Here is a 27808-nt window from a genome sequence, read left to right as displayed (position 1 = left end):
AAGTGTTCGAAATGCTTCCAGTGATGCCACGAGATGTGTTAGCTCATCGTCAACAAAACTCAAAAACTTTGTTTGCGATTTCTGCAGGGATGACTAAATAATTTAAATGTAATTTATTTACTCATAAACATATAATAAGCTTATTTAACTTATATATATAAATGTATAAACATATGTTTTCATCTCCATAAAATTACTATAAGAGATCTTATAAAGCACTGTTTAATCAAGTTTCCAATAAAAATAAATATGTAGATAATAACTGGAGAGGGGGGAAGTGTGGATTTGGCACAAATCCTCGGAATTTGCGTTGTTTTGATTATTATTATTATATATCTTCTTTTTGGTTAGAAAACATTATTTAGTACAATCACACTTGCAGCACTAACTATTTGGTAGTGTAGGGGAGTTTTACCTCTCTTAACTTTTTAATCAGTTTTTTAATTATTTTTGACTCTAAAAACATTTTTAGAATTAACGATTTTGCTTACAGGAGAGGGGGAGGGGTATAGGAGCACTTTCCCTTATATGTGATTCTCATGGTCTCTTAAAATTAAATTTCGCCATTTCGTGGCGCTTTTGAATTGATATGTGATTCTCGTGATCTTTCCCTGAACTCGAATATGCAATTCTCAGTACCATAAAATGGTACTTTATTGCAAGATTACAACATTGGGCCACACACGATTTCCAAACGTCAACGCGTTCTAGCGGTGGATGGTTGCGAAAGAAGAAGTTTTGAAAAATACTGGTAGGAAGGTACTCGTATATATAGAGGTAATATTGAGTAAAAGAATAACCTTCCCAGTTATCCCGCGTATTTATCAAAAAATTATTGGTGGTTTGCAAGTTTTTGATATTCATGAAAACTGAAAAGATTCTCGTTTGGTTAGAAAATTAGAGAACTTTTGGGCATGAGCATACTTTGTCATATTACTTGCTTTCATGGGAAAATGTTCCAACGAAAAAAAATAATTTTCTTTTCATACAAAGAGATGAGTGTTATTTATGTGTTAAGTGTTTAGAGCTTTTTAATGTCTTCTCGCTCACGTTCTCGTAAAGTTTTTAACGTGTTTTTTCTGATCCGAGATATCCGATTTCTGAGTCACGTGAGACGTAACAGGCATACAAGTTGTCATCAGACTGCTGAGTACGTATATATATATATACATATATCTACATGATAATTTGAATCACCAACTAGCCACGTGCCAGAAATAGTCTAATTATATCTTAGGAACAACTTCCGACCTGCTTAAACGTGAGTAATTACAGAAAGTTGTGAAATGTTAATGATAAATTTTCTGGCGAAGGGAGAGTGTGTGTCTGTGTGCTTCGTGATAGCACGTAAAATCTGCTGAGATTGGACTGGATCCAGCTTCGGACTACATATAGTATTGTCCCGTAAACAAAATATTTTTCCCTTGATTTATGATTCAAAATAATTTCGATAACAAAACAATCTTTTGTAGATTTTACTATGCAAAAAAAAAAAAAATTGTATGCACTGTATATATACGCAATGTGTGCGTGTGTGTGTGTGTGTTCTCAACCTCAAGAGAGGGGGGCATGAGCGAAAAAATAGTTAAGAAACGCTGGTTTAGCTTCAATCCTATCAAACTCAAAAGAGAGAAGTGTTTTTTTATTAATGCACTACCTTCCGAGCAGATAACCTACAACTCGAAAATTCAATGCTGCTGGTTTTACTTTAAAATATAAAAGACAGGTGACAACATCTCTAGAGCATAGAAAACACAACTCAGAAAATATAAATACCTTAGGTTCTCAAAGGTTTTTAACCCGCGACTCCTGTGCCCGATTCATGGGTCGTAAGCGGCTCCCAAGAATAATTTAGTAGTTATTTAAAAAACTTATTTTTAGTAGTTATTATAAGCTTCAAAGCATAAATAAGCACGTAAACAAAAATTTACAGTTCGCCGCGACGCACTTAACAAAGGTTGGCTACGCCCCTAGGAGCCACCTCGACGTCCCTGATAACGGTTGATGACGTCCCTAAAAGCCGCGACACACACTTTGAAAACACTGCATTAGGATCACGCATACACTAAGAACACACATTCCGGTATAAACCGATTCGTTAGAAATTCCCCAAACATTATGAACCTTTCAGGAATTTTTTCCCCTTGAAAATGTAGTTTTCCCTAAACTTATGTAACTATTGATGGTCTTAGAGATGAAATTGCAATTCATTAAAATAATTGGATTCTTCACATTTAAACTTACTCGTTTTTTTAAAGACAAACACGAGAATGTTGGTCTCGTATGTGTGTTGAAGTATGTTTTCGAAATCTTGGGAAAATATTATACGAATAATAAAAAATGCATGTGGAAACTCTCATTTTTCCCGATTCGTTTTCTTACTTGGCGTTAAATTATTCACAATTTATTCTACGTTTCGTCGAATCCAAGCGAGATCGATGTTTCGTGGTTTTTAGTTTGAAACTCTCCTCCGGGAGAGATGTTTTCCTCAAAAGTTTCTCTTTAAGAAAGTTTCATTGTTTTTGGTGGTAAGGAGAAAACGTTATCGTGATTCGTGATCTTTTCCGGATTTTCGCCAGTTCCGGGACGTGTAATTATCGCAGCTTAAAAGTTTCACCTCAAGTGCCATCGATTTTCCATTATCTTCTCTCTCTGCACAACTCGATATATCATCATATCTGATCTTTTATTTTAATGGCGTTCTACAGATTGACCATAACGTCTAGAAACCGATGATGTTACAGCCTCCAAATTTGTAGAATGATATTTTATTATCTCTCTCTCTCTCTCTCTCTCTCTCTCTCTCTTTCTTTCTCTCTCCCAATTTCATAAAAATTTCCGCTGAACATTTTCCCAAGTCTCAGTGTTTTTTCCTAAATTCCCGAATCATTATGCTACTACTAATAAAATACAAGTTGATTGATGAAACATTCTAGACGTGTCTCTTCCAGATTCTTATATTGTGGTGATCCATCAACTGATATTTTCTCATGATCTGTCAGACCGAAAGGTACTTGGCACAATAGGTCCTTTGCCGTTTTTTGATAGCTTTGTATATTGTTAAATTTATTGCAGTAATATGTATGCACATCATGGAACTTTCTTTGGAACAAATCGATGTGCAAACAATGCACATTTCATGTTTGGACTCTGAGTATGTAGGTTTCAAATATACTGGAGCGGTGTTCCGTGGACCAGATTCTTTAATCCTTTATCTACCACATTATGAAAAAATGAAATAATCATCGTGTGAATTATTGGTTCATGAAAATTATTTTAGTTCTAGTTAAAGCCTAAAAATATATAGTTCATGGAAATGTTGGGAAAAAAATCACAATGAAGAAATGTATTCTGGAATTGGTGAATGAAAGAATTTCAAAATTACTTTTAGGAAACTTTCCTAAGAACTAATAAGAAAAATAATTTCAGAATTGATGAGATATAATTTCATGCTTATATCGAAACAAATACTTTCATAATTATTGAAAGAAATAATTTGAGAATTGTTGGAAGAAATACTTGTAGAATTATGAAAGTTCATAAGAGGAGGTGAAAGAAATTCTTTCACAATTATTAAAAAAAATATTTTCGGAATTAATGAAAATTCATATTTAATGGAAAAATTATTTCTGAAATTAATTTTAGCTTCAACGAAAATATAATTTAAAAATTAATGGGATAAATAATTTCCACAATTAATTAAACAAAATGTGGAATCAATGAAAATATAATTTTGGAATTAATTAAAAAATAATTTCCGAATTTATAAAAGTTCATATTTTTTCAATGAAAAACTATTTGAGAATTTACGGAGATTCATATTTAATGAAAAAGTATCTAAAAATTAATAAGATATCCTCCGAGATAATATAGAATCCACCTATACGATAACATAGGACACCAGGACACCACCTCACCCGTTGAGACTCCATTCTGTGAATCTGGATACCGCAGTACCATTTGTTTTCCCTTGGACTTCATGGAATTTGTTTTGTTTTGTCTGAAATGTTGAAAACCCCTTCAATACGGAGTAGCTTGAAAACTATTAGGCGAAATTATGAGGTGGTTATAGGAAATATTTTAGCAAACATTTCTTTCCAGAGAATTGTGAAGTTTTCAGGAGCAAATTTATTTATTTATTTATACAATATGTTGGCCCAAGTCTTATACAAGTGAATGCAGTTGAGTGGGACATATATAGATATTGCTTGATATTGTGCAGAAAACTAGTGACAGTGGGGGAGTTGACAATAGAACTGGGGAGTTTGTTCCATTCACCGATGTTATGAGGAAAGAAGCTGTATTTAAAACAGTCAGTAGAAGCAAAAATTGATTTTATTTTAAGGGAATGGTCGAGTCTTCTGGAGATGTTGGACGGATTGGCTAGACACCGCATTGACGTATAAACGACAACGGTAATAAATAGTTCATGGGTTTGTTTAGGAGTCTCTCGTAAATTATACGCCCGAGAGAAATCTCCACAAGAAGCAGCATTATAGATAGGAGTACCGTGCGGAGAAGGAAAGGGCAGACTAACTTTGTTTTGCCTTCAGTTTCAGATTCAATCAATCACAAAACACGCTTGTTTGGGCGTGTTCTGTCAACCCTTTATGTTTGGCCCAATACTTTTGAATCAACCTGTAAAGGTTATTGTTCTCGTATAGTTAGTATTCGTGAAAACGAATATGCGTTATTGCGATCGTTATTATTATGTAGACCGGTAAGAGATATAAATCTCAATTTTTTCTTCATATTCATCCAATATAATGATCTACAAAGATAATATAATACAATACCATAGGCATAAACTTGTATAACCGAGCCAACCTCCCCCCCCCCCCACGATAATTATCACTGTCTCCATAATATATATAGAGACATCGCGTTTTTGTGCATCACTAATCCCAATATCCAATACTGAGTCCGAACTCAGCTTTGCCCCACCTTTTTTTTGCATAGAAATACACAAACTTCATGTTTTTATTTTCCAAAATTATATTTGGCCTTGACATTGGTCGGCGCGGTAGCCCAGGTTGATAAGATAATCGCCTAAAGTACCGAAGGATGTTTAGTGACGTCGCGAGTTGAATACCCGATTCGTCCTCATCAGAAACTTTCCTGACGAGGAGGTACAACGGATACGGCGACAACATGATCGCAGGAAATGATTCCTACCACAGGGAGTCCCACACCGAGGGGTCAGCGCATCAACCTCTCAGTGTGTATAAAAAAGGAAAAAATATCGAACGCTGTCGTTTGGAATCGGCAATAAGTTTTAGGTCCCGTCTGACTAGCTCTCATGTGCAGAAAATGGCCATAGTGCGATAAAAATTATCAAATGAATAATTCGGTATAAAAGTGCGCTTCTAATAATTTGTTATTATAATTCTCCAGTCTCATGCGTTTTTACTAGAGCTGGGAATCGGTAAAATTTTCTAACTGATTAATCAAAAATTTTTGATAGATTAATCGAATTTTAATCGAATATTTTTTCGTAACTATATAATTAACTGATGCTATAAAAATATTTTTTATTCACTTCATACACCTATTCGCTAGTTTTAAACAAATATAAGGGTAAATTAAGAAATCAAGGCTATGCCCGCTTGAAGCAGTTTAAGATGCTGAACGTTATTTGTTTGACAAACAAATAACGTAAATAAATAATTTGTATTGAACGTTATTTGTTTTTCAAATCTTGGAGTTTCTTCACTTGGATCTTGCCATTTAAGTCAGTTATTTTAGTTTAATCACTGATTTCGAAACTGCTTCCAATCTTCATAGTGTTGTTGGTTTTCTCAGAAACTCTTGCCGGATAGTACGTACTTGTTGGGAGAGGAGCTGATGCTTCCCAAATACAAAGTCCACAACAGACAAACTGCCCAAGGAAGTGGATGAAAAAAAATGTCTGCAAAAATATGGATGTCAAAAATATATAAGGAATACACGAAAACTGTTGTTTTCACTGTGGAGACAATAAATTTTGGTCTTGTCGTCTGAAAAGCCCATTAAAATCAATTTGAAACTGAAATTTCTGCATCACCAATTTTCCTTAAATAGACATGTATTCCTTAATGCCGAAAAATTTGATTAATACATTGATTCAAATATTTTTAAATATGGTCACTCAACTAAAATGATATGTCTGACTGACTGATTAACTGAAATTGGAATTTGTATATAGGAGGTAACGTCTCATAAATGCATACAAATCAAGCTAAATTACAAACTTTTTCTTACAACATTTAATCGAATTTTAATCGGATTCATCGAGTCGATTAACTCAACTAAAAGTTTTATCTGTGATTGATCGATTAACCGACCCGAGATTAATCTATTAATCGGGTCACAGCCCTAGTTTTTACTGCACCCGCTTACATTGTACCAAAATGAATAATGCAATTTTTTTTCCCATCAAAATAAGAATTCCTTGTAAAACTAAGTTTTTTTCTTTCTCTTTAATGTTCGATATAACGACCTCCCGAAATAATGTCCGTTTTCCGTGGAAGGACGAGAGGAAGTCGTTATAACAAACGACGACTATATTACGATAAGGGGGGATAATTCTTTTGCCTATTCTCGAATTCACTTTAGCAATAACACGTTTCGGAAGGAACGTATAACCTTCAGGAGTATAGTTGTATCATATTACAGAAAAGAAGTCTCACAAGAAAGAATATACATTGATAAAAATCGTCGATTCTGATGGATATCAAATCATTTCTTCATTTAGTCATTTGGTGTGTATTTCAGTATCAATTTTCAACTGAAAAATCTCGCAATAATTTGAGGGGGAAAAAACCTTTAAAGAAAATTACAAAAGAAAGAAGCATCTTCGCTTCAATCAAAATGAAAGGTCAAAAGTGACGTCACTGAAGTTGAGCAGATAATTAAGTAGAGGTCTTAAAGGAGGAAGATTGGATATTTCTTTTGTGAGACTTTTCGTTGCCAGGGGATTTAGCAAATGTTTGGCATCGAGAACTTATTTTATAGTCGTTTTTCTTTTGTTTCACTGTATACTTATACTCTATATTTGACACACAAACACAGGTTGATTCTAAATTCTTCATTGAGCAAACTTTAAGAAGCGATATAGATAGGAACCGAGAGACACCCAGGCTCTGTCACCCTCGGTGATATGAGCACATTGTCCCTGAGGACTCGGGTGACTCCGGGGAACTTAATCATTTACTGAGCTTGAAAAAGATATATATATATATATATACATGGGCAGGTGCCATTATACACATCGCCAGTAAACAAGTATGAAATTTATGATCGAAAAATAGTGTGATTGAGGTAAATAAATCAAAATTATAAATCACATAATCGAGAATAGTTCTTGATAAAATTTGATCTGCTTCCCTTCAGGGATTTCCATTGGCACATTTGATTGATTGTAACTAATACAATTTGCATCTGGGTTGATCTAATCGCTGCACTGAAGGTTTGATGTGGTTTGAATGTCTGTTGGACATTCTGATGAATGTGTGGTGCTGCCCGCATGATGGCGCTGGCGTATCTTCGCAGCTTGTATAATAATTATTCTATTTTCTGCTCGTGGCAACGCAACAGAAAATGGTGAGTCAAAGGCGTCTGACTCTACTTGTTTGTTGTTGATGTTGTCCTACTCACCGACGCGCGTGTCTGTGTCTCGTCATGCCCGGGCCACATTTTTCTCTACCAGCATTTCCGTTTGTATTATGTAAATATTAGTCATTGTAAATAAAGTGTAAATATATGAACGAAATCATTTCATAGATCAACTAAAGATTGGCGACATCGGACGTGAAACAAAAGAAACCACCATGGCAGAGGTGAGTGCCGTAGTTATACCGCCATTCAACGTGCGTGATGTTTCATTATGGTTCGTGATGTGTGAAAGCACTTTCGAGTTATCCGCTCCAAAACCAATAACAGAGTCAAAAACAAAATACAACTATATCGTTGCAAATCTACCTCCAGATAACGCATCTCTAGTACGAGACATTCTCATGAACCCGCCAACTTCGGAGCCATACGAGAAACTAAAGCGCGAACTAGTCCACGTTGCAGTGAATCCTCGTCTACACAGCTTAAGAAAATTCTCGCTTGTGAGCTATTAGGAGATCGGAAACCGTCTAACATTCTCCGTAAATTAAAACGAAGAGCGGAATCTCACAACGTTTCGGACAAACTATTGACTGAACTCTTTCTGCAACAACTGCCCAAATCCACTCGATCTATACTCGCTGCCGTCAGCCCACTAACCCTTGACAAAACGGCAGAGCTGGCCGACAAGATCCAAGAAGCAAGCCCACCTCATGCAGACGCCGTGGAAAAAAGTCAACAATCGGACATGATCGCACAACTCCAAGAAGAGATTGCCCAACTACGCCGCGAACTGAAAACAGTTTTGCGTGTGCGTTCCCGTAGTGTTTCGCGCTCGCGTTTCTCCCGTTCGAAGAGATCAACAACACCACCTACGTTGCCGGATAGGCAATTTTGTTGGTACCATAAGACATTTGGCAATCAAGCCAGAAGGTGCACTTCACCATGCAGGTTTACAAAAAACGGAGGCGGAGAGTAGTAGCGACATGCTCCCTGCCAACGACATCTCGTCGCTTATTCGTAGTCGATCGAAGCACCAACATTTCATTCCTTGTGGACATTAGATCTGACGTTTCAATACTCCCAACATGCAGCACTGACAAACGTCAACCATTTCTCCAACTTTCCGCTACAAATTCATCTCCAATAAACGTCTATGGTGAGCGAACAGTCACTTTAGATTTTCAACTCAGCAGAGTCTTCCGGTGGACTTTCCTCTTGGCCGCGGTACCGAAACCGATTCTTGGAGCCGATTTCTTGTACAACTTCAATTTACTTCCGGACTTACGACGACGATGTCTCCTCGACATGAGGACGACACTCACTGCAAACTGTCAACTAAAGAAGTCAGAAGTGCACTCAATCAAACTTTTCGACAGTGACACAACTTATCAAAGCCTGCTCAGCAAATCTTCGCTGAACTCTAAACCATGCTGTGAGCATATCATCGAGACAACAGGTAGGCCAATTTTTGCTAAAGCTCGCCGTCTCTCTCCAGAAAAGTTATCTTGCGCCAAAAAGCAATTTCTGGACATGCAAAAACAAGGATTATGTCGACCATCAAATAGTGCATGGGCCAGTCCAATTCATATGGTCAAGAAACCTAACGGTGCGTGGCGTATCTGCGGTGACTACCTCCAGCTAAATAAGATCACCACACCAGACAGATACCCCATTCCTCATATCCATGACCTAACCCACATGCTTCATGGGACTGCAATCTACTCGACCTCGTCTCGGCGTATCAACAAATTCCAGTGGCAGAAGCTGACGTGTCCAAGACTGCCGTCATCACGCCTTTCGGGCTTTATGAATTTCCTTTCATGCCCTACGGACTTTGCAATTCCGCCCAGACATTCCAGAGGTACATCGACCAAGGGTTGGCTGGTCTCGATTCTTCAGCGGGATACATAGATGACATCCTCATCACATCAACGAACTCTGAACAGCATAAACAGCATCTGGACATAGTTTTCAAACGACTAGCCGAGCACGGTCTAACGATCAACTCTCTGAAGTGCAAATTCTTCCAAGATGAAGTCACATTTCATGGACACAGGATATCATCAAAAGGAATTTCTCCTCTTCATGATAAAGTGAAGGCGATAAAAGATTTCCCAAGACCGGCAACCATCCAAGAACTTCGACGTTTTCTGGGAATGTTGAATTTTTATCGAAGATTCCTTCCTGGGTTAGCAGAAACACAAGCTCCACTATGTTCATATCTTCAAACAAAAGTCAAAAGCAACGCGAAGATCGAGTGGACGGAAACATCAAATCAAGCTTTCGTAGATTGCAAGCAAAAACTCGTTTCTGCAACCCTTCTTGCTTTTCCACATCCATCAGCCGAACTCTCTATCATGGTAGACGCATCCAACACAGCAATCGGTGCCTGCCTGCAACAGCTTGTCAAATCGCATTGGCAACCTCTCGCTTTCTACTCCAGGAAGCTTATCAAAGCTGAGATGAATTATAGCGCTTACGACAGAGAGCTATTAGCAGCGTATGCGGCAGTGAAGCAGTTTCAACACATGATCGAAGGAAAACATTTCATCCTCTACACCGACCATAACCGCTGACGTTTGCGTTTCGTCAAAAGCCTCACAAGACATCTCCCAGACAAACACGACATCTAGATTTCATCGGACAGCATACCACCGACATACGACACGTATCAGGCGTACAGAATCAGGTCTCTGATGCTCTTTCTAGAATACAAGCCATTGCATGTCCTCCATCAATAGACTATTCCAAGATTACAGAAGCTCAAGCGACCGACAGCGAACTTGACTCTCTCAAGCATTCCTCCTCATTAAAACTCAACATCTGCAATTTAGTTGGTATAGATAAACCACTCTGGTGTGACACATCCTGCAGTCGAGTACGCCCATATATACCGAATACTCTTCGAAGACACGTTTTCGATGTTCTTCACAATCTATGCCACCCAGGCATGAAAGCAACAACACGTCTTGTCTGCGATCGCTTTGTATGGCCTTCAATTCGGAAAGACTGCACCACCTGGACTCGATGTTGTGTGCCTTGCCAAAAGTCAAAGGTGCACAAACATACTGTTTCCGCTCCAGGAAAAATAGAAATGCCAGACGCTCGTTTCAAGCACGTTCACATCGATATCATTGGTTCACTTCCGTCATCCCAAGATTACACATATTGCTTCACCTGCATCGATCGATTCAGCCGTTGGATCGAAGTTTTACCGATGAAGGACATGACAGCAGCCACTGTTGCTTTAACATTCTATTCTGGTTGGATCAGTCGTTTCGGAACCCCAGAGAAAATAACAACAGACCAAGGTCGACAGTTCGAAAGCTACATCTTTCACGAACTCGCCATACTCCTTGGCATTCAGCACATCAGGACGACACCTTACCATCCTCAAGCTAACGGGATGATAGAAAGAGTCCATCGACAACTGAAAGCAGCTCTGATAGCTAGGTCAAACATGAACTGGGTGAACACACTTCCAACCACAGAGTAATAATACTATAGAGTGCGCGCGAGGGGTTACAATGTGAAGCAAAGATCCGGAGTCACGTGACTCCGGTCGAAAGGCTGGTCAGGGAATCTCGCTGGCAATGCTTTCCTTATGGCTACTCGTATGACGATCTACACGTGCTGTCTTATTTTTCATTAGAATGGTCACCACGTGTGCAGCTTTCGGATGTTCTGAACGGTTTAGGAAAGGGGGACCAGTGTCCTTTCACAAGGGAATACTTTTTTGCTTATTCCCCTTCTTGTAAAAATATGCTTTTCAGAAGGAGAAATTTATGAAAAATATTCTATTTAAATAGAATGTGAGGAAAACTCCCCCCCCCCCCCTAGACAATTGCAGTTTGGCATAAAAATGCATAACAACCTCTAAAAATAATAGTATTTTTACCCCTCTTCACACCTGAGATAAAACTATTACAGAAAAGAAATTTTTTTATTCATTAATTTATGTTTGTTGTATATGAAATTGCCGCTTCAAACAAGAAAATTAATTATTCAATTGATTTTTTGAGTCAATATCTGTACTAAGACCTGAAGTCATATATTGTGTACCTCAGATGTTATCTTGAAAAAGAATCATTCTAAAAACGATTTAATACCTTAAATTAAGATTAACATATGCATACTTTTGGAGCGAAGAGATTACATATGTCATATATATATATATGTGACGTGTAAATATTGTATTATATATATGAAATATTATTTCCTAAAATATTATATATATATATATATATACACACACACTTTAAATTATTACATATATACTCTACATGGAATTTTAATTCTTATAATTTAGAGAAATTGATGATGAGATTCTGTAATTTTCTTGAGTAAAATCTATTTTAATCCTGAAATATTATGTAAGTGTTTACAGTTTTGCGTGATGAGGTTATAAAAGGTTTTTCGGGAATGTTAGAAATGAAACTTTTTCTTATTGTTTGAATATTATTTCATGACTGAATATGGTAGTGTGAATGTGTTACATAACATAATATGATGCATTATAATTAATTATACATTAATTATGAGTATATAGAGTAATTGTAATGTTCTGGAAAGATATATTTTTGTTTTAATAACCCCTAGTATAAATAAATTTTCGAAATTAAAAGCGACAAAATGAATGAAGAGAATATTTAAAAATATAAATGAATTAGGCTTTACAACATATACGATTTTCTAGCATGTATTTTTACTCCAACATGTTATGTATAATGTATCAAATTTACAGTAACATAAACATTATATATTTGTTGTATACAATATTTTGTTTCCTGTGTGTGTATAGATATTTAGAAAGTTATTAAAAAATGTGCCAAAAAAATTTATTTCATGAAATTTATACTGTTTATATTCACTTCCTTCAAATATTATATATTCAATTAAAATTTAAAAACGCATGTGTTAAGAAATTATTAAGAATTATCCCTTAATGGAAAATAAAAAAATTCCGTTTTCCAATATTTGTTTATTTTATAGAATTTATTTTTTCAAATCTGATACTCCCTAAATATTTCACATAAAAATGAGTGAAATTCATTGAAAAAATGAAGGAAAGTTTTCATCAACTTGATCGAATTGAGTCAAATTTCGTTACAGCAACATCCTAGCTTCTGCGAAAACGCGCCAAATGTAATAGCGCAGAACCTGTTTTTTTCCCGACAATACTGCTCATCTTTTCTTCACGTTCGACAAGTTTTATGAATAGCGTGCGCGGTCTATTTATATCTTAAGTCTATGCTTCCAACAGTCCTGTTAGGGCTACGATCCTGCTACAAAGAAGACCTCAAAGCCACACCAGCACAACTCGTATACGGCACAGAGCTCAGATTGCCTGGCGATCTGATCACCAACAGTAGTAACAACATACCGTGTCCCACAGAATTTGTCTCCATTCTAAGGGACCAGATGCAGCAGCTACAACCAACTCCTGCAACGGCGCATGGTGAAAAGAGACTGTACATACATTCGGAACTGAAGAACACCACCCACGTCTTCCTGCGGTCAGACGCAGTGAAACGAGCACTCGTCCCCACTTACAACGGACCGTACGAAGTGCTGAAACGTGGTGAGAAGACATTTTGCCTTCTCATAAAAGGAAAACCTTCCACGGTATCGGTCGACATGTTAAAACCTGCCTTTCTGCTCACCGGCAGTGTGCCTCAGCCAACCAACAAAAAGACAGATGCATCCGTGCCAAAAACTTCCTCCATCGTTCCGAAAAGCATCCTGAAAAAGACAACGACCAGTAAAAATATTTGGGAAAACCGTCTACGTTCATCGAAGCACGTGACTTTTAAAATTTAATTTTTTTTTCTCTTCTTTCCTCGTCCTTCGGACTGCGAGGGGGGGTACTGTGGTGCTGCCCGCACGATGGAGCTGGCGTATCTTCGCAGCTTGTATAATAATTATTATATTTTCTGCTCGTGGCAACGCAACAGAAAATGGTGAGTCAAAGGCGTTTGACTCTGTTTGTTTGTTGTTGATGTTGTCCTACTCACCGACACGCGTGTCTGTGTCTCGTCGTGCATGGGCCACATTTTTCTCTACCAGCATTTCCGTTTGTATTATGTAAATATTAGCCATTGTAAATAAAGTGTAAATATATAAACGAAATAATTTCATGAATCAACTAAAAATGTATCACTATATCCACAACACGCATTCTGACGAATGTCTGGTGGATACAGTCTGTTGGAATATCTGATTGATACCTGTAATCAGCTTCTAGGTAAGCGTGGATCATACCTATTCTCGACTACTCTGTCTACTCTTTCCTCCGAAGTTTAAGAAATACAAGTACAAGGCCACAACAGGCAAAATGTCCAACGAGGTGAGTGAGGGGTGATAATAAGGCTCCTAAATAAGCATTCTTTAGTCATATAATGTGCGTTCGAATCGTAATAGCAAGGCACCACAGCACTTTACCACAAAAGCAAATATAATATTTTTCTGACAGGTTCGCTGCAATGAGTGCAATCATCCATTTTATGGTGCAGGGTATGATAATGTAGTAAGCTTTCTCATGATGCAACCTTGGGTTACGCAAATTCTACCACAAGTCATTATACCGCTTGATCATTGTTTGGCGTAGATGACTTTGATGGTCCTTGCGCCATTAACAAAACTTCAAACCATTCCGAAGGCGCACCCTCAAATGGTTGATAGGATATATCGCAGCAATTCGTCGGAAAATATTTTGTTTTTGGTGGAGCACTCTCTAAAAACATACTCTACCACTTTTGCTATTGCGATTTGACCGAACATTGCATGACAAAACTTGCTTATTTATATCACGTTTATCACCTTTTAAAGTTTGGCCCATGAATGTAGAATCACCCTGTACACAGGATAGTAAGAAAAGTCTTTAGGCCATATTTTAATGGCGAATCGGTGATTGTAGAGGCCCACTTCCAATTTGAAAAAGTATCCAAATAACGTGTAACCCTCAGGTAAGTCATTCATAATACGGGTGTACAGTTATTAAAATAAAAAAAATTAACTTTTTAAAAAAACCCAATTAGAAAGTTGTTGCCCTGTCTCCAGAGGCCAACAAAGAAATTCCCCGTTTGTGCAAAATTCGCGGAAATATTTGAATTGAAAAATTAGCAAAAAATTGTGAAAGTGTAGCATTAAATAAAAAAAGCGTTGTCCGTTAGTTTTTCTTTATTCTGATGTCCTTTCCAAATTTTTAAATTCAAATATCTCAGTCAATATTGCACGTAGAAACGTGGGTGGTGTTTTTTTTTTCTGTTAGCCTTAGAAGAGACAGGACAACAACTTTGTAAATGAACTTTTGAGAACAAGGTGCCCATGTAAACTTTTGGATTTCGATAACTATACCACTCTTTGCAATATGAATGTCTCCACACGTTATTTGGATTCTTTTCTAATTCGAAGTATGCCTTGAGGATCAACGGTTCGTCTTTAAAAGTTGGCCAAAGGACTTTCCTTACCATCTTGTACACACTGGATATGGAATAATTTAGCACGATGAAAAATGTGCGTTAAAAAGAATCACGATTACCAAACTGAACACCTTAAAAGCCCCAAAAGTTATTGAAATGTCAAGAAGATTTCTAAATATTACAGGTAATATTTAGGTGCAAATTAAGAGGCATGTAGTTCTTTTTTTCTTTCATTAGCGCGTTAGATAATCGCGTAGAAATGCAAATTATAAGCGAAATTTTACCCCAAAAACAGCGAGGCTACGCAAATTTGTTTCAGATATAATAGGAAAGCGGAAAATGAATTTACAGATAATTACGAAAACGGACATCCGGACTCAACTCTCCCTGATTGTGTGTTTCCTGCTTTTCCAGATTCAAAACATTAAAGAAACGAGATAAAGAGCGCGAGAGGGATAATAATATAGTAATAATAATAAAAATACGTATGCATAAGAGAAAATAGGAATCATCAAGTCACTGATTTATTTCCCGATGCAGAAATTTTGAAGCACCAAAATGATTGACAAACGCGTTAATCAGTTTAACACGTGAGATAATAAAGTAAAATGAAAAATTTCGTTTTATGTAAAGATGGAAGTTTTTTTGAGATATATAAAGATTATGTTGCTATAGAAAATTTCCTCTACAAACTTTATTGCTAGGGTTAGAATTTGTATGACTTCGCATATTTTTTTTTTATGATTTTGCGAATTACAAAATGTTTCACTATTAGAGCATTTTTAATTATTCTCAATGATTTTAAGGCATTTTTTCACATTTTTTTTAGCTTTTTTTTTTGCATATTTCCGCATTTTCAATGAAAATAGTGTTTTTTTTTCCCAGCCATCTCAATTTCTTACTGGAAGCCTTATGCGAGATTTAGGTAAGAAGAGGGGAGGATCTTGATGTTCAGGACACATCTGTACATTCATGTTATTGACATTACCGATTCTTTTAAACCCCTTTCGTCAAGCTGGAGGTAAAATGTTTAGGAGTAGACTTGTTTGCAAGCTGGTCTTACGCCTAAGGTTGCCTCCGTGATCCCTGAAGATCCCCTCCTACTCTATCCTTCCACCTCCCTCAATAATAGTGTGGATGCAGTTTGGTTCATCATCCAATTGATTCTGGGCAAATCACATAAATAACAAGGTTCCAATATTCCACATACTTCGCTGTTTTCCGACAAAGCCATAGCCGAAAGGGAACTGAAGTATCGTAACTAACTACCCCCCGTTGAATCCCGCTAGCGTTACTGATGCTGTGATGCGCATGTGGGAGTTGTTAACATGAGGAATTTCTCAGTTAAAGCGACAGCTAAATTTTTAAAATATTATTAGTTGCTTAAATATATATATTTTTCCTCATCCTCACATTATTTTGCTGAAACTAATGGTGCCGGGAATCGAAAAGAAAAATTGTAGTTCTTGTTTTGCTTTTGTATGGCATTTATTTGTTTGTTTTTAAGGAATAAATGCATTTTTATATATATAGAGCATTTTCCATCAGTTTTTATTTCATAAAAATTCTATACTTATTGCGTATTTATTTATATATTTGTAAATATATTCCACACACAATGAAATATATTAATACAGAGTGGATTCTAAATTCATTGGACAAACTTTAAGGAATGATATATATAAGACACTTAAACAAGAATGTTTCATCATAGAATGCGCGATCGAATTGCAATAGCAAAGGCGGTTGAGGGTGTTTTTAGGGAATGATCAACAGAACATTACCAAGAACAAATATCATATTTTCCCGGCGGATTTACTGCGAAATGTGCTACCAACCATTCGAGGGTGCATATGCACCTTCGGATTGGATTGGAGTTCGTTTTTATTTGGTGGAAGGACCATCAAGGTTATGCTGCGCCAAACAAAGATCAAGTGGTATAATGACTTGAAGTAGAATTAGCGTTTACCAGGTTGCACCATGAGAAAGCCTACCATATTAACACCCTGCACTCTCGAATGGTTGATTGCACTTATTGCAGCATATTTACTTTTGGTAAAGTGCTGTTGTGCACTCTCTAGAAACTTTTGCTATTGCGATTCGACCACACATTCTACCACCAAAAAATGCTCGTTTAGGTGTGTTATATCACCTCTTAAAGTTCACCCCATGAATTTAGAATAACCCTGTATATGTATAATAACTGGGTGCGTTCTCCTAAAAACATGGCGTATAAAATCACAAACAGCCAAGAAATTCTGCACAGGAAAAATAATTTATTATTTTTTGAAACGTCTTCTCTCGGATGATATGCAATGGACCGATCGTTCAATCCACTTTTCAGAGCAAGTAGAGAAGGCTTTTTCTGGAAGCTGCCTCAGAGAGAGCCAACCCTACACAGCTGAAATAGCTAGTAACTCTCCAACCGAGCTTTCCCTTCAACATCGGAAACAGCCAGAAATCGCATAATGCAAGATCCGGTGTGTAAGAGGGGGTTATATGACTTGATTTTATATTACATTTACATATTGGTTTAAGACAGGGGTCTTTAACCCGCGGTCTGCGCGCTAAATGTGGACTTCGGAGTTTTTGCCATGGCCCCTGCTGACCATTTTTAGAAAACAACTATTTAAGATAGAAACGATTAAATTCTAAAAAAAATCGTTAAAGAGGCCGCTGAAATCTCTACCGCTGAATTTAAAACGGTGGCATACTTTCCAGATTCAAATGTAAGCATTTGAAACATTAAAAGAGCCATCGTAACGTATTCGGGAAACCTAGAGCCAAAACAATTTTTTGAGATCTATGATTTCATATGTATATTTCGAGAGGTAAAATTCGACATGCAATAGGTTTACAAATAATTACAGAATTCAAAGAAATGCTGAAAAACACCATTAATGAAAGGAATGTGATAATTTTTATAACAATTTCAATAATTTTGGAATTATTAAAAAAAGTAATTTTATAATTCATGAAAATTTATGAAAAAATAGCTACAGAACTATTGAAAGCAATAATTGCAGAACTACTGATAGAAATAACTGCATCCTATCGAAACTATTAGGAATAGTTTCAGAATGTTAAAATTAATACCAGTTCTTGAAAAAATAGGAAGGAATTTGTGGAAGAAATAATTTCTTTTTCATAATTCATGGAAATTCAAAATTACTAAAAAATATTTCCAGAAATTTTGGCACAAATTTCAGAATTAGTGAAAATTTAATTACAAAAAAAATTGCAGACAAATTTCAGAACTAATAAAATAAAAAGAATCGGAATCGGAGAAAGAAATTATGTCTAAAAAAGTATAAATTTCAAATTCAATGAAAGAAATAATTTCAGAGTGAGTAAAATTGTCCAATAATTTGGAGAGAACCTGTTTAATAAATGGGAAATACCAAGGTACGAATTGGTGGCCCGCGTGATACATGAAAAGTTTTGATTTGGCTCGCCGTGTAGGTTGAAGACCCCCCGTGGTTTAACATATTAGTTTCAGTTTTGAAGAGTTTGTGGCAACACATATCGAAAAAGCGTTGTGGACTGGCAGAAATTTCAGTTATGCGGGATTCACTGAGGCAGCTTTCAGGAAAAAATCTTCTGTAGTTGCTTTGAAAAGAGGATTGAACGATGTTACCATTACATATCATCTGAGGGAAGATAATATGAAAAATAATTTTTTTTGCTGAACTATATATTTTTGATTTGTTATGATTTCACTATAGGTTCCAAAGCGGCTAGAGATTTTTAATATAGATCTTTAATACAGCTTTGATAGGTTCTCATTGCGCGAATATACCTTGTATTTCATATCTGAGCGTTTATGTCTGCATGCCTCTCATTCAAGTGTGAATCTGAAATATACAATAAATTACTGCACCGAGGATCAAGTTTGAACGTTGATAGAAGCCTATTTCAAAGAGCCTTTGTTTAGGCTAGTCATGTTTCTGATGATTGTCAATATCATGAAATGCAGTGTTTAGCTTTTATACAATTATCACCACCGTATAATGCAGTTACACTTTTCTGACACGAACCAAGACGTTCTTTTCAGTGCCAGACTGAAAAAGATCCAGGGATGAATAGCGCAGCCACACGGAAATGTAAATACAAGGACCATGTACACAGCCTAACCAAATAACATCGCACACTCAAATCATATTTTGTTCGAATCACTTCACGCAACCAAGTTGTGTTTGATTCTATGAAACAGCTATATTACCCTGCGCTGCCCGGGGGTTTACTTCAATTACTAGGAGGATTGAAAAAATGATAAACCATTTATATAAAGGAATAAACTATTATACATAATACTGGCAGCAGTAGAGAAGTAGCCAACCATTATAAAGACATATACATGTCTGAAACGCATTATTAGGGAACCACGGTAACCAAAATAAACATTCCAAAAGTCATTGTTGAGACCCGGGAACCATTGTTGCCAAACAGTTTTTTACTCATTTCGGGCATTTGCCCAGGTCTGATAAACTTTAAAAGAAAAGCCTATCGTTTAATCAGGGCCCTGTTTGGTATACCCAAATTTTTATGCAAAATTTGGCAACAATCAGTCTAAAATTGTAGATTTGCATAGAGAAAACCACACACACGCAGAAAATCAATTTATATGTATATATATATATAAAACTAGATGAAAAAATCAAGAGTATTGAATTTGTTAGTGAGGAATCTAAGGAGTGATTTTTGATTTATCTTTAGTCCAATGAGATATAATAAGTGTTGAGATATATTTATATAATATATATATATATATATATTATATTATATTATATAAATACATCTCAACACTTATCTTCAGTCATATTTGCATCGATGTTTCAAGCAATGAATAGCTGAATGAAATCAATGGCAATCGATCTCATTGGACTAAAGATAAATCAAAAATCACTCCTTAGAATTCCTCATTAACAAATTCAATACTCTTGATTTTTTCATCTAGTTTGAAACATGATTGCAACCCAATGGGAGGAATCACATGTCTCTACTATCCCAACCAATTTGTCAATATCTCATAACGATATGTTTTACCGTTTCAGTCTTTTTTTCATACTTCAAGTGACGGATGCGAGGGATCGCCAATCAAAAAAGTCTCTCCGCAGAGAGCACAATCAAGCCTGTAATTCAAGCAAAATGCAACAGGCCAAAAAAAAAAAAAAAAAATCAGCTGAGTTGTTAGCTTTTGAATTCGGAAGACAGGTAGCAGCACTTCTTATCCACGTAACAGGCAATCCACAGAAACAAACTATACGTTAGGTACACAACACGTACAAGACACATTCTGACATGCACTAATTCGTTATAAGTTGCTCAGAGGAATGTTTGCGAAGTTTGAAATCACATAATTTGCGTGATAAACTGTTGTAAGTTGATTTCGATATTTCTACTAGATCGATTCAAGCCATTCGATTTTGTTTTTCGATTAACGATGTTGTTTCCAACACGACGACTTAACTCATTACTATTTCTGATCTCGCATCGACAAAGTTCAATTATTACTGAACAAAACTTGTCAGAAGGAAAACTCTCTCTCTCTCTCTACGTCCATTTCTCTCGTTTCTCGAAGTCGTTTTTACTCCGAATTTCTCACTAATTTCTTGATGGAATGGGTTACGAATCGACCAATTGCTATTGAATTCTGCTCTCACCAGGGTTTTGGTTGGCATATTTGTTGTACGTCGATTAGCGCCCGACATGTTATTTTAATGGTGAACCATGTTTCCGTTCGGAATGCTGAAATTTTGAGATTCGAAGTTACAGCTGACGCCTTGGATTTTATTGATCGCTGACAGGAAAACTATTCGAGGTGCTATGAATGGCTTTGATACTTCAAAATGGTGACGATGTCATTTGTTCTTCAGTTTCAATTATTTTCATTTAGTATTTCTAATTATTATACATTTCATTTGTGCGTATAACAGTTTTTTTTTTATTGCAACAAATTTACATGATGGAAATACCTGCAAAGAATCTCCAAAACTGAAAATTTTGTTCACAAATAAGAGATGAGGCTATCGTCCATGACTCTTGAAGTCTGAAATATTCTCTCTCTGATGATTTCCACCTCCATCTCAAAAATGAGAGACAATGACACTTTCCTCCCCCAAATCCATGGTGAATATTGCCATTTACCATTTCTACTCTTACATACTCAAATATTCCCTCAAATTTGAAATTCTAAGAAATAATTGTGCATTAGGAAACTAGAACAATAATGTTACAAAATTACGTTGCTCTAAGTTGAAGGGTATGTGTACCACCACAAAACACATGAAATTTTGGCAATTCTCACTCCATCCGATAGCATCTTCCAGAAAAATTAGAATATCTATTTCAAATAAAAGTGATAAAATTTGAACTTTTAGAGAAAAAAGTCCACAGTTACAAAAGTTTTCTATAGCGATTACACATGGAATATTTTAGGGGCCCGATACCAATTCTTTAGTCTCTATGGTGACAGATTTGCTACCTGGGATTTGTCAAACCTAAGCTTTGTGATTATTAGCTCAGGTTTAACACGTTACAACTTCAAAATTTCGTGTTGCCTTAAATGTCATTATTAAACACGGAGTCCACAACTTCAATCGAATCTCAAAGGTAATTTTTGTCTCTCAACATCGTCCTCTATGATTTAAAGATTCTAAAGGTCAACGTCCTCGAGTATTCGTGTCATTGCGAAATTTCACGCATAATGGAAGCCTGGGAGAAATGATTCTACATACAGATGAATGACTGTTGCTTCAATAATATCAAAAACCCTGCGATAAGAAAGCAAACTCGGATTCTGTTTTATATATTTGTATATATCTTGAATATCGTATGTTCCTAGGTATATTTTGAACTTTCCACTATCAATGACTTTGCATCATGTACGATGTTGCATGATGTATATAAACTCTGTACTACTGTATATATCTTGTTTGTCACTTACACATTCTCTCTCCACGCGTGAGAATCCTGTTGTGCTCTCGACTAGTTTCATCAAAGTGTACTTTCACGATTCGAGTGTTTGTTTTCAATATATTTATTTCAAGAGTATATCAGCTTGTTCTTAAGAACTGGTAAAACTTTATATTTTTATTTCCTGGGAATATATTCAACCCACATCCTTAATATGTATTATATTCTCTGAATAATGTAGCAATTTTTTTGGCCTCTTTTATTATACGTCGCCATCCAGTAAAAACAGGAAAGCCTGCGGAATGTCCTTCGGGAATGTTTCGCGATACTTCTAATATATAGATAGGAACTTGAATGTATTATATTTCTCGGCGTCAGTCAGCAAAACCGCACGGAAATTCATTGTTTATAGCATGAAGCATCAATACTCTTTTTCGATTTAACAAATTTCTTGAACCCTTTTTTGACAACGTTACTCTTAAATAACGTAATTTTCTTATATTTTTAAAGTAAGCGAATTTCATATTTTTAGCTCGTTTCGGCATTGATTCTTCTAACAAGGAAACTCTCCTAAGCTAAACTCATAGAATTCGACGAAAATTTTACAGGCGTTAGCAGATGGTTCAAAATATGTACTGTGAAAAAAGTAGCTGCGGAATTGCAACAAAAAAGCTGTAAAAAATGAATACGATAGTAAGGGATATTATCACATATTAAATATATGTATGGATCCCTTACAAAATTAAGGACATAAAGCCAAAGAGTTACTTTATCAAACGAATAGTTGGCATAAGTGGCTATCTTATTGCGAGAGGCTTGAATTTCTAAGTTAGCACTCTCTGGAATGGCGTAGAATCGCTGCAGATCTGAAGATGTGTTACAAACAAGTCCACCAAATGTTTTATCTACCATCGAGAGAACCTTTCTTCGAGATCATGGCACAGACGAGCTGACCTACGGAGGTATCACTTCCAAATAAGAATGCCAACGGCCAGAAGAGATTGCTTTTTCCACGGATATAGATGCCCTGTGGCGAGAATATGGAACAGTCCGCCATCAGAACTTGAATGTGCCTCCTAAGCAAGATTTGCTTCCGCTATTGAAAGTTTCGACCTGGCTCCGTATGCGAAGTGCTTTTCCCATGTGTGCATTTTTATTTTTTTTATAATTATCATTATTATTTTAATTACATTTATTATTACTTTTCCAGTGCATTTCATGCCTTCTCTGGGGTTATTTTAAATGAATAAAATAAACAAAGTAGGATTCACATTCTATATACGTAAAAATGAATGTTTTATCCACATAATAAAGCGCATTCACGTATAGTGAAACGCTTACATAAGGGTACTCAATGGGCCGGAGAAATGTATCGTTATAAAGGATTTATCGTTATGGATGAAATGTATTAACTATGGAAAGTTCATCGGGATCAGAGGGTAATATCGTTATATAGGCGATTCTGGTTATTTCCACTGTATATACACAGTACTATATCCTTGTATTTTAAGATTATAAATAGTTATACGCACTATAATTCAGCAAAAAGAGGAGGAAAACACTTGAGTTGACTTGACGAGCTTTTGAATTTCTGGATAATATAATAAAAATAACACGATTTTCGAATTTCGATCAATGACGAAATATCATAATCAATTAACCACTTTACGATCAAGGACGTGATAATGCGCCCAAACGCCTGTGGCATAAACTCAAACAAGCTCTCTCTGTTTCTTTTCTCTCTCCTCATCACCATGAGGCTTTGTTGTAACCCTACGAAGTTGTTCTCTTAATCTTCCTTTTCTTTCTGTACAATTATTAGTGACTTTTCCCCCACATATGATGTATTCTTCTACTATATATATAAATAAGAGCAAAAGAGAGAACAGATTGGGTGAGGGTGAAAAAAGAGAAATCTACTTCGCATACCTATTCCCTCTCTTACTTCTATCTCCTCTCTCTATCTCTCTCTTATCTGTACTTATCTACTATATTGTTTTCCTTTGATTTGTTTTTTTTTTCTTCCCCTTTTCTTCTACCTTTTTTCCCCCCTTTTTTTCTAACGTGTGGTTAAGTTAGGACAAGGTTATCATATTATTTATAGCCCATTCGTCAAATATAGATCATCCGAATGTGTCGCCAATACCTTGTAAACGAAGGGGTTAATGTGGCCCAGTATTACAGAATGGAGAAAAAAAACGTTTTTCAGTAACCCGGTGGATATCTGATGACTGGAGTTAAGGATTCAGAAATTATTTCTGGTGTAATGCCTTTAGATTACCAAACCTTTTCCATATGTATTCTATCAATATGAATTCTCGCAGCAGGAGATATAAAATCTACTCCAATGATCTGGCAAGTCAACATCATATCATTTTATTCTCAATTCAAAGTATACGTGTTACGATAAATGTGATATATCGGTAATTAGACACAATCACTAATAGCCTCGGCACAACTTTGATAAATTTTACTGCATTCGTCACTTTCACTCACGATAATGCAATAATTCCCTAATGAAGTTGATAAGTTTGAGAAATATGGAAAAATCATACGGAAATATCACTTTAATTCAACCACACTCAGTTTTTCCTGCTCATCGGATACGTCCACAACACGTAGTTCGATATAAAAATTAAATTAAAATAAATGTTGAAAATATGGAAGCACAAAAATTATTCTCTCTCGCGGTCTTGCAATGTTGGATTATTCCACATTCATCAACATGTCAAACAAAACCAACGTCACCGATTGGGTCTTAGGCTGAAGTTCCGGCACAATTTCGATCAATCTTTAATATTATTGACGATTTATCATGACCCGGGGATTATACATTACCATCGGTAAATATAATAAAGTCGCGGTATATGAGCGAACTTTATCAAACATACCAAAATCGGAGGTAATTATGCATATAAAAGTTTTCAAGAAAAAAACATACTAGCACAAGTACCCGCTTCAACACTTCTTATGCGGCTGATATTCAGTTTAGAATTATTTTATTGTTCCTTCTAGATTTCTTCTAATTATATATACCTTATGCCATACACATGCCATCATTTCACTCACTCTTGCCCCCCCCCTCCCCCTATAAGCAGATAAGTATCCTGGCATGTGAAAACTGTATGTATCGATGGTTTAGTGCACAAATGTTGTGACATTTTTTTGCAAAAACAGAGTAAGTGTATGAGTTGGAAGCCATAGTACCAGATATTTTAATCACAAATGTGGTAATAAGTAGAGGAAAAAGCTGAGTCTCAGCATTCACTGATGTACTAAGTGAATGCATTTTTATGCAACACTAAACTTTGAATATGCTCTCCCGAAAAATCAGCAAAATGCCACTTGCCACATGTGTGCATTAAGCCATCGATATACACACTATATATATGAACGTACAATACCGTACGCGCTGTACTTCACTGTATATATTTATGTATGATAAGTACGTATATGTATAAACCCCCAAGAGAAATACGCTATCTATTAAATACCGCACGTATATTTTTGCACCAACTTCAATTAGACGAAAGGAAGGAAGAGGAAGAAAAAGTTCTGATTCGAACACAATTTCTTTCCTCCGTTTTAAAAATGTGCCGAAACATTCCGCGTTCTGCAACTTTCTGCAGTTGGAGAGTGAATTTAAACCTTCCCACACACTGCACCGCATTGTGAAAAAATAAAACAATTATCGTGAAAACTTTTTGGCAGGTCATTTTAGTTCTAATTGAAGCCTAAAGATAAAAAAATTACAATAATTTAAAAAAAGGAAAAGCTTACTTAATACACAACGAATTAATTAACAGCTTCGTCTTTCATCACTATACGCTTACAATTAAATCCATATATATATACCAATTCAAATACGTTGAATAATGCATAAAAGTGAATATTTATTTGATTTACCAGTGAGAAAGCCATAATTAGTTTTATACATTTGTTAAGGAACATTCTGTTAAATAAGTGTTGTACTGCATCACACTCTTGTGTAATGCAGTAAAACACTTTCACAGGGCCGAAACATCTAACTGAATTTTTCTTAATTAACATATTTGAAAAACTTGTTGTCTCACACTTATGCTGTCATCGTAAAGCAGTTCTGCAGCCTTTGCACTTCGAAATACCAACACCTAACAACGTATGTAAGGGATGTTACGGGAGTTAAAAAAATTGGTGACACTTTAAAGAGTAAAGTCAGTAGTGAAAGGGTTGTATTCCGATGAGACGAGGGTGGACAGAGATCTCAGTAATTTATTCTCTTCGTGTTCGGAGCTAAGCCTAAACAGCATAAAATCTTTTCATGCCACTGAAATGCATCGTTACAGACCAAAAAATTTCAGGAGAAGCACATTAACGGTTCACAGAATAATCTACTAATTCTGGGTCAGAAAAAGAAGAAATAATTGGTCACCCCCCCCCCCCTCACATTATTTCACTCCTCTAGATCACGCGAAGATAAATTCAGTTCGTGTCATCATTGGTAACAGAATTTTAGCGAAAATGATTCTTCGATCACCTTAAAAACATAAATTCTGATTGAATAAAAGATAGTTTATTTAAAAAAATTATTATTTTTCTACTTGCCTTTGTGCTTGATTTCCCAGGACAGTAGGGAAGTTCGAGCTCCTTCCCGGCTGTCCGATTCTTATCAGTGACCTTTCTCCTGTAGCTCCTCAAGTAGCGACTTCAAAACCGAACAACGATTTCCAGCAGCAGCGGTGGCAAGTAGTCCTTTCTATTCTTGAAATGATTCCTATGGAATGAATGCAGCTTGTGCTTCTTGAAAGAATGTGTCAGACATAGTCAACGAGAAACAGTGCGTGTGTGTGTGTTTGTAGGGTTAGTGTGTGTGTGTATGAGAGAGAGCAAGTGTGTTCTGTTGCAATATATATTCACAGAGATAGATGATCGAGTGTGAATTTATGAATGGAGGACTCGAGACTATCGTGCGAATATAGAATGTCTCATATATACATATATCGGTAATCAAGGGAGAAAAATGAGACAGGTCATGTCTCATGTAGAGTAAAACTGTAGAGATATCTACCGGTTACACACACACACACACACCACACCGATAAAAATGTAAGAAATTCGCCTTTTTTTTCTGATTCTTATTCTTATTTTGTAGTCGTTCACGAAATCCGTTAGTTTCCGCGCACAGCACCGCAGTAGTAAGCAGAAGCCATGGCCGCTCTAGCCGAAGGCTGCGCTATTGGGAAAGCAGCCAAGAATGGTGGATAAAGTGTGGGTCGGCGGACTCATACACACAGCGAGATGGCTTGTCCTGGAGAGAAGGGTAGGTTGGAAGAAAGGAAAAAGGGGAGCTGATGGACAACGAGATGAGAATGGAATCATGGGAAACGTTCGTGATATGCGCATGCTCACGCCACGATCGGGTTTTTCCCGGAAAAAAAAAACTACGGGACGAGTAGAGAGAGGGGTCGGAATGGGAAAATGTGAGAGGTAGAGAGGGTAAAAATCCAGAACCCACAAGGGTGTTGGTGTCCTGGATTCTATTTCGATAATTCTCTGTGAACCGCGTTTTTGAGCGGGAAATTAGACGAAGCCCACAAAAACTGCGCGTCTGTCCTTCTGATGAATCTTGTCTCATCTGCCTGCCTACCGCGTGACGATGATCATGAATATTTTTAGGTTGCGCATTGTAATTTTAGATCGATGATAATATAAGTTGTCTCGCGCGATTGTTACGTCAGCCGATTGTCCGTGGCTCGTTCGATTCAAATATTACGCTCGCATTATGAATTAGTCCTAATTATAACTTAGATACTTTGGATACTCGAGCGACCTTTTTTGTTTCCGAGTAACGCATTATTCTTACTGACACGTAGACTATACAAATACAGGTTGATTCTAAA

At 36.3% G+C, this 27808-nt stretch overlaps 1 protein-coding gene across 8 annotated transcripts in view; it reads right to left on the bottom strand.

The window, feature by feature from the left end:
- Positions 1 to 27303, bottom strand: part of LOC149076527 (protein still life, isoform SIF type 1-like) — a 222398-nt gene extending 195095 nt beyond the window's left edge. For 5 of the 8 annotated variants that reach the window (XM_089244107.1, XM_089244110.1, XM_089244104.1 and 2 more), the window contains exon 1: positions 26514 to 27302. The gene's annotated coding sequence lies outside the window, so the exon portion shown is untranslated. Of the gene's footprint in view, positions 1 to 26513 lie in introns of all 8 variants that reach the window. The other 3 variants (XM_089244101.1, XM_089244105.1, XM_089244106.1) reach the window with 1 other exon arrangement.
- Between the last annotated feature and the right edge of the window lie 505 nt (positions 27304 to 27808).

The sequence above is a fragment of the Pholcus phalangioides genome, unplaced genomic scaffold (assembly GCF_987345545.1).
Source record: "Pholcus phalangioides strain wild (caught in Gottingen) unplaced genomic scaffold, Ppha-v1.0 ptg000015l_1, whole genome shotgun sequence".
In the NCBI taxonomy this organism is placed as follows: Eukaryota; Metazoa; Arthropoda; class Arachnida; order Araneae; family Pholcidae; genus Pholcus; species Pholcus phalangioides.
The sequence above is the reverse complement of the archived record's forward strand: the minus strand, read 5'-3'. Positions and strand labels throughout refer to the sequence as shown.